The sequence below is a fragment of the Phyllobates terribilis genome, unplaced genomic scaffold (genome assembly GCF_046119375.1).
Source record: "Phyllobates terribilis strain yellow unplaced genomic scaffold, ASM4611937v1 Scaffold_31__1_contigs__length_13893835, whole genome shotgun sequence".
In the NCBI taxonomy this organism is placed as follows: Eukaryota; Metazoa; Chordata; class Amphibia; order Anura; family Dendrobatidae; genus Phyllobates; species Phyllobates terribilis.
Window position 1 is genome coordinate 10,574,747 of NW_027362791.1, and position 8,386 is coordinate 10,583,132.

The window sequence follows — 8,386 nt, forward strand, 5'->3', positions numbered from 1 at the left end:
TGGAACTGAAATCAGAACGCTCACTGACAATTCCCCTATCTGAAAGTCTGATAAACGACGGAAAAATGACTAAGTCCCCAAAAAAATTTTTTTCAACTATTTTCAATTTTACCCCCGTGGGATATATATTCTACCCACACACATTTGGAACTCTCCTGGGGTACCCTCACACATATTATTCCTTCATTTAGTGGATATTTTCACAAAAAAAGTGAAATTTTTAAAAATCCAGAAAATTGGCTGAAAACGACTAAATATCAAGGACTCATTGGGCGAATCGCTCTGGAACTGAAATCGGAATGCTCACTGACATTTCCCCTATCTGAAAGTCTGATAAACGCCGGAAAAATTACTAAGTCCTAAAAAAATTTTTTTTAAACTTTTTTCAATTTTACCCCCGTGGGATATATATTCTACCCACACACATTTGGAACTCTCCTGGGGTACCCTCACACATATTATTCCGTCATTTAGTGGATATTTTCACAAAAAAGTGAAATTTTCAAAAATCCAGAAAATTGGCTGAAAACTACTAAATATCAAGGATACATTGGGCGAATCGCTATGGAACTGAAATCGGAACGTGCACTGACAATTCCCCTATCTGAAAGTCTGATAAACGACGGAAAAATGACTAAGTCCCAAAAAAAATTTTTTTCAACTTTTTTCAATTTTACACCCGTGGGATATATATTCTACCCACACACATTTGGAACTCTCCCTGGGTACCCTCACACATATTATTCTCTCATTTAGTGGATATTTTCACAAAAAAGTGAAATTTTCAAAAATCCTGAAAATTGGCTGAAAACGACTAAATATCAAGGACTCATTGGGCGAATCGCTCTGGAACTGAAATCGGAATGCTCACTGACATTTCCCCTATCTGAAAGTCTGATAAACGCCGGAAAAATGACTAAGTCCTAAAAAAATTTTTTTTAAACTTTTTTCAATTTTACCCCCGTGGGATATATATTCTACCCACACACATTTGGAACTCTCCTGGGGTACCCTCACACATATTATTCCGTCATTTAGTGGATATTTTCACAAAAAAGTGAAATTTTCAAAAATCCAGAAAATTGGCTGAAAACTACTAAATATCAAGGATACATTGGGCGAATCGCTATGGAACTGAAATCGGAACGTGCACTGACAATTCCCCTATCTGAAAGTCTGATAAACGACGGAAAAATGACTAAGGCCCAAAAAATTTTTTTTTCAACTTTTTTCAATTTTACCCCCGTGGGATATATATTCTACCCACACACATTTGGAACTCTCCTGGGGTACCCTCACACATATTATTCCCTCATTTAGTGGATATTTTCACAAAAAAGTGAAATTTTTAAAAATCCAGAAAATTGGCTGAAAACGACTAAATTGGGCGAATTGGGCGAATCGCTCTGGAACTGAAATCGGAACGCTCACTGACATTTCCCCTATCTGAAAGTTTGATAAAAGCCGGAAAAATTACTAAGTCCCAAAAAAATGTTTTTTTCAACTTTTTTCAGTTTTATCCCCGTGGGATATATATTCTACCCACACACATTTGGAACTCTCCTGGGGTTCCCTCACACATATTATTCCCTCATTTAGTGGATATTTTCACAAAAAAGTGAAATTTTCAAAAATCCAGAAAATTGGATGAAAACTACTAAATATCAAGGATTCATTGGGCGAATCGCTATGGAACTGAAATCAGAACGCTCACTGACAATTCCCCTATCTGAAAGTCTGATAAACGACGGAAAAATGACTAAGTCCCCAAAAAAATTTTTTTCAACTATTTTCAATTTTACCCCCGTGGGATATATATTCTACCCACACACATTTGGAACTCTCCTGGGGTACCCTCACACATATTATTCCGTCATTTAGTGGATATTTTCACAAAAAAGTGAAATTTTCAAAAATCCAGAAAATTGGCTGAAAACTACTAAATATCAAGGATACATTGGGCGAATCGCTATGGAACTGAAATCGGAACGTGCACTGACAATTCCCCTATCTGAAAGTCTGATAAACGACGGAAAAATGACTAAGGCCCAAAAAATTTTTTTTTCAACTTTTTTCAATTTTACCCCCGTGGGATATATATTCTACCCACACACATTTGGAACTCTCCTGGGGTACCCTCACACATATTATTCCCTCATTTAGTGGATATTTTCACAAAAAAGTGAAATTTTTAAAAATCCAGAAAATTGGCTGAAAACGACTAAATTGGGCGAATTGGGCGAATCGCTCTGGAACTGAAATCGGAACGCTCACTGACATATCCCCTATCTGAAAGTCTGATAAAAGCCGGAAAAATGACTAAGTCCCAAAAAAATGTTTTTTTCAACTTTTTTCAATTTTACCCCCGTGGGATATATATTCTACCCACACACATTTGGAACTCTCCTGGGGTACCCTCACACATATTATTCCCTCATTTAGTGGATATTTTCACAAAAAAGTGAAATTTTCAAAAATCCAGAAAATTGGCTGAAAACGACTAAATATCAAGGACTCATTGGGCGAATCGCTCTGGAACTGATATCGGAATGCTCACTGACATTTCCCCTATCTGAAAGTCTGATGAACGCCGGAAAAATTAGTAAGTCCAAAAAAATTTTTTTTTCAACTTTTTTAAATTTTATCCCCGTGGGATATATATTCTACCCACACACATTTGGAACTCTCCTGGGTTACCCTCACACATATTATTCCCTCATTTAGTGGATATTTTCACAAAAAAGTGAAATTTTTAAAAATCCAGAAAATTGGCTGAAAACGACTAAATATCAAGGACTCATTGGGCGAATCGCTCTGGAACTGAAATCGGAACATGCACTGACAATTCCCCTATCTGAAAGTCTGATAAACGACGGAAAAATGACTAAGGCCCAAAAAAAATTTTTTTCAACTTTTTTCAATTTTACCCCCGTGGGATATATATTCTACCCAAACACATTTGGAACTCTCCTGGGGTACCCTCACACATATTATTCCCTCATTTAGTGGATATTTTCACAAAAAAGTGAAATTTTCAAAAATCCAGAAAATTGGCTGAAAACTACTAAATATCAAGGACTCATTGGGCGAATCGCTCTGGAACTGAAATCGGAACGCTCACTGACATTTCCCCTATCTGAAAGTCTGATAAAAGCCGGAAAAATTACTAAGTCCCAAAAAAATGTTTTTTTCAACTTTTTTCAGTTTTATCCCCGTGGGATATATATTCTACCCACACACATTTGGAACTCTCCTGGGGTTCCCTCACACATATTATTCCCTCATTTAGTGGATATTTTCACAAAAAAGTGAAATTTTCAAAAATCCAGAAAATTGGATGAAAACTACTAAATATCAAGGATTCATTGGGCGAATCGCTATGGAACTGAAATCAGAACGCTCACTGACAATTCCCCTATCTGAAAGTCTGATAAACGACGGAAAAATGACTAAGTCCCCAAAAAAATTTTTTTCAACTATTTTCAATTTTACCCCCGTGGGATATATATTCTACCCACACACATTTGGAACTCTCCTGGGGTACCCTCACACATATTATTCCTTCATTTAGTGGATATTTTCACAAAAAAAGTGAAATTTTTAAAAATCCAGAAAATTGGCTGAAAACGACTAAATATCAAGGACTCATTGGGCGAATCGCTCTGGAACTGAAATCGGAATGCTCACTGACATTTCCCCTATCTGAAAGTCTGATAAACGCCGGAAAAATTACTAAGTCCTAAAAAAATTTTTTTTAAACTTTTTTCAATTTTACCCCCGTGGGATATATATTCTACCCACACACATTTGGAACTCTCCTGGGGTACCCTCACACATATTATTCCGTCATTTAGTGGATATTTTCACAAAAAAGTGAAATTTTCAAAAATCCAGAAAATTGGCTGAAAACTACTAAATATCAAGGATACATTGGGCGAATCGCTATGGAACTGAAATCGGAACGTGCACTGACAATTCCCCTATCTGAAAGTCTGATAAACGACGGAAAAATGACTAAGTCCCAAAAAAAATTTTTTTCAACTTTTTTCAATTTTACACCCGTGGGATATATATTCTACCCACACACATTTGGAACTCTCCCTGGGTACCCTCACACATATTATTCTCTCATTTAGTGGATATTTTCACAAAAAAGTGAAATTTTCAAAAATCCTGAAAATTGGCTGAAAACGACTAAATATCAAGGACTCATTGGGCGAATCGCTCTGGAACTGAAATCGGAATGCTCACTGACATTTCCCCTATCTGAAAGTCTGATAAACGCCGGAAAAATGACTAAGTCCTAAAAAAATTTTTTTTAAACTTTTTTCAATTTTACCCCCGTGGGATATATATTCTACCCACACACATTTGGAACTCTCCTGGGGTACCCTCACACATATTATTCCGTCATTTAGTGGATATTTTCACAAAAAAGTGAAATTTTCAAAAATCCAGAAAATTGGCTGAAAACTACTAAATATCAAGGATACATTGGGCGAATCGCTATGGAACTGAAATCGGAACGTGCACTGACAATTCGCCTATCTGAAAGTCTGATAAACGACGGAAAAATGACTAAGGCCCAAAAAATTTTTTTTTCAACTTTTTTCAATTTTACCCCCGTGGGATATATATTCTACCCACACACATTTGGAACTCTCCTGGGGTACCCTCACACATATTATTCCCTCATTTAGTGGATATTTTCACAAAAAAGTGAAATTTTTAAAAATCCAGAAAATTGGCTGAAAACGACTAAATTGGGCGAATTGGGCGAATCGCTCTGGAACTGAAATCGGAACGCTCACTGACATTTCCCCTATCTGAAAGTCTGATAAAAGCCGGAAAAATGACTAAGTCCCAAAAAAATGTTTTTTTCAACTTTTTTCAATTTTACCCCCGTGGGATATATATTCTACCCACACACATTTGGAACTCTCCTGGGGTACCCTCACACATATTATTCCCTCATTTAGTGGATATTTTCACAAAAAAGTGAAATTTTCAAAAATCCAGAAAATTGGCTGAAAACTACTAAATATCAAGGATACATTGGGCGAATCGCTATGGAACTGAAATCGGAACGTGCACTGACAATTCCCCTATCTGAAAGTCTGATAAACGACGGAAAAATGACTAAGTCCCAAAAAAAATTTTTTTCAACTTTTTTCAATTTTACACCCGTGGGATATATATTCTACCCACACACATTTGGAACTCTCCCTGGGTACCCTCACACATATTATTCTCTCATTTAGTGGATATTTTCACAAAAAAGTGAAATTTTCAAAAATCCTGAAAATTGGCTGAAAACGACTAAATATCAAGGACTCATTGGGCGAATCGCTCTGGAACTGAAATCGGAATGCTCACTGACATTTCCCCTATCTGAAAGTCTGATAAACGCCGGAAAAATGACTAAGTCCTAAAAAAATTTTTTTTAAACTTTTTTCAATTTTACCCCCGTGGGATATATATTCTACCCACACACATTTGGAACTCTCCTGGGGTACCCTCACACATATTATTCCGTCATTTAGTGGATATTTTCACAAAAAAGTGAAATTTTCAAAAATCCAGAAAATTGGCTGAAAACTACTAAATATCAAGGATACATTGGGCGAATCGCTATGGAACTGAAATCGGAACGTGCACTGACAATTCCCCTATCTGAAAGTCTGATAAACGACGGAAAAATGACTAAGGCCCAAAAAATTTTTTTTTCAACTTTTTTCAATTTTACCCCCGTGGGATATATATTCTACCCACACACATTTGGAACTCTCCTGGGGTACCCTCACACATATTATTCCCTCATTTAGTGGATATTTTCACAAAAAAGTGAAATTTTTAAAAATCCAGAAAATTGGCTGAAAACGACTAAATTGGGCGAATTGGGCGAATCGCTCTGGAACTGAAATCGGAACGCTCACTGACATTTCCCCTATCTGAAAGTCTGATAAAAGCCGGAAAAATGACTAAGTCCCAAAAAAATGTTTTTTTCAACTTTTTTCAATTTTACCCCCGTGGGATATATATTCTACCCACACACATTTGGAACTCTCCTGGGGTACCCTCACACATATTATTCCCTCATTTAGTGGATATTTTCACAAAAAAGTGAAATTTTCAAAAATCCAGAAAATTGGCTGAAAACGACTAAATATCAAGGACTCATTGGGCGAATCGCTCTGGAACTGATATCGGAATGCTCACTGACATTTCCCCTATCTGAAAGTCTGATGAACGCCGGAAAAATTAGTAAGTCCAAAAAAATTTTTTTTTCAACTTTTTTAAATTTTATCCCCGTGGGATATATATTCTACCCACACACATTTGGAACTCTCCTGGGTTACCCTCACACATATTATTCCCTCATTTAGTGGATATTTTCACAAAAAAGTGAAATTTTTAAAAATCCAGAAAATTGGCTGAAAACGACTAAATATCAAGGACTCATTGGGCGAATCGCTCTGGAACTGAAATCGGAACATGCACTGACAATTCCCCTATCTGAAAGTCTGATAAACGACGGAAAAATGACTAAGGCCCAAAAAAAATTTTTTTCAACTTTTTTCAATTTTACCCCCGTGGGATATATATTCTACCCAAACACATTTGGAACTCTCCTGGGGTACCCTCACACATATTATTCCCTCATTTAGTGGATATTTTCACAAAAAAGTGAAATTTTCAAAAATCCAGAAAATTGGCTGAAAACGACTAAATATCAAGGACTCATTGGGCGAATCGCTCTGGAACTGAAATCGGAACGCTCACTGACATTTCCCCTATCTGAAAGTCTGATAAAAGCCGGAAAAATTACTAAGTCCCAAAAAAATGTTTTTTTCAACTTTTTTCAGTTTTATCCCCGTGGGATATATATTCTACCCACACACATTTGGAACTCTCCTGGGGTTCCCTCACACATATTATTCCCTCATTTAGTGGATATTTTCACAAAAAAGTGAAATTTTCAAAAATCCAGAAAATTGGATGAAAACTACTAAATATCAAGGATTCATTGGGCGAATCGCTATGGAACTGAAATCAGAACGCTCACTGACAATTCCCCTATCTGAAAGTCTGATAAACGACGGAAAAATGACTAAGTCCCCAAAAAAATTTTTTTCAACTATTTTCAATTTTACCCCCGTGGGATATATATTCTACCCACACACATTTGGAACTCTCCTGGGGTACCCTCACACATATTATTCCGTCATTTAGTGGATATTTTCACAAAAAAGTGAAATTTTCAAAAATCCAGAAAATTGGCTGAAAACTACTAAATATCAAGGATACATTGGGCGAATCGCTATGGAACTGAAATCGGAACGTGCACTGACAATTCCCCTATCTGAAAGTCTGATAAACGACGGAAAAATGACTAAGGCCCAAAAAATTTTTTTTTCAACTTTTTTCAATTTTACCCCCGTGGGATATATATTCTACCCACACACATTTGGAACTCTCCTGGGGTACCCTCACACATATTATTCCCTCATTTAGTGGATATTTTCACAAAAAAGTGAAATTTTTAAAAATCCAGAAAATTGGCTGAAAACGACTAAATTGGGCGAATTGGGCGAATCGCTCTGGAACTGAAATCGGAATGCTCACTGACATTTCCCCTATCTGAAAGTCTGATAAAAGCCGGAAAAATGACTAAGTCCCAAAAAAATGTTTTTTTCAACTTTTTTCAATTTTACCCCCGTGGGATATATATTCTACCCACACACATTTGGAACTCTCCTGGGGTACCCTCACACATATTATTCCCTCATTTAGTGGATATTTTCACAAAAAAGTGAAATTTTCAAAAATCCAGAAAATTGGCTGAAAACTACTAAATATCAAGGATACATTGGGCGAATCGCTATGGAACTGAAATCGGAACGTGCACTGACAATTCCCCTATCTGAAAGTCTGATAAACGACGGAAAAATGACTAAGTCCCAAAAAAAATTTTTTTCAACTTTTTTCAATTTTACACCCGTGGGATATATATTCTACCCACACACATTTGGAACTCTCCCTGGGTACCCTCACACATATTATTCTCTCATTTAGTGGATATTTTCACAAAAAAGTGAAATTTTCAAAAATCCTGAAAATTGGCTGAAAACGACTAAATATCAAGGACTCATTGGGCGAATCGCTCTGGAACTGAAATCGGAATGCTCACTGACATTTCCCCTATCTGAAAGTCTGATAAACGCCGGAAAAATGACTAAGTCCTAAAAAAATTTTTTTTAAACTTTTTTCAATTTTACCCCCGTGGGATATATATTCTACCCACACACATTTGGAACTCTCCTGGGGTACCCTCACACATATTATTCCGTCATTTAGTGGATATTTTCACAAAAAAGTGAAATTT